This window comes from Schistocerca serialis, chromosome 7, assembly GCF_023864345.2.
Source record: "Schistocerca serialis cubense isolate TAMUIC-IGC-003099 chromosome 7, iqSchSeri2.2, whole genome shotgun sequence".
Classification (NCBI taxonomy): Eukaryota; Metazoa; Arthropoda; class Insecta; order Orthoptera; family Acrididae; genus Schistocerca; species Schistocerca serialis.
The window spans coordinates 508,522,767-508,523,517 of record NC_064644.1 but is presented as its reverse complement, the minus strand read 5'-3'; the positions used below and the strand labels follow the sequence as shown (position 1 = coordinate 508,523,517).

Here is a 751-nt window from a genome sequence, read left to right as displayed (position 1 = left end):
CACACGGGAGAGTAGCACTGAGAGCTGCATAAAATCAGTCTTTGGACTGAAGACAACAACAGCAACAACAACAACAACAACTTGTGTATCTGTTGCATTTATTAAACTTATGGAAAAACGCAACGAGCTTATGCAACAACCCAATATTTCAACATTATTTTACACATGCACTCCATCTTCAGGCCACAAGTGGCCCATCGGGACCATCCGACCGCCGTATCATCCTAGGTCGAGTGCGCCCCTAAAAATGGTAACAGCGCCTGGCGGCCCGGATGGTCACCCACCGAAGTGCTGACCACGCCCGACAGCGCTTGACTTCGGTGATCTGACGGGAACTGGTGTATCCACTGCGGCAAGGCCGTTGCCGTTTTACATAATAATGAATTTATTGACTTCTGTAATACAACAATTTAATCCTTCACAAACACTGGGTAATGGAACTAATATTCCGATACTTCCTTTGTTGCATCAACAGTTTGATACTTTAAGGGGCAGTCAAATGAAATCTGTGTACTGATGCGACTTTTTGGGCACACTCTACTGTGACAAGTGTGTTTCATTACGCCTGAATTTGTTATCATGTACTCCAAGAACGATGAACTACCTATCATACCATATCTCAATAAAACGGGCCTGTCCATGGGAGTGTTGCGTTATTTGTTCTGCAGTACAGTCAAAAACGACGATTTTTGACAAAAATCAGTTAAATTAGATTTCTTATCTTGCATTTCGGAGTATGTATGGGTGAATA

At 43.0% G+C, this 751-nt stretch overlaps 1 pseudogene; it reads right to left on the bottom strand.

The window, feature by feature from the left end:
• Positions 1–248: 248 nt before the first annotated feature.
• On the bottom strand, positions 249–366 carry LOC126413544 (5S ribosomal RNA; annotated as a pseudogene).
• Positions 367–751: the final 385 nt, after the last annotated feature.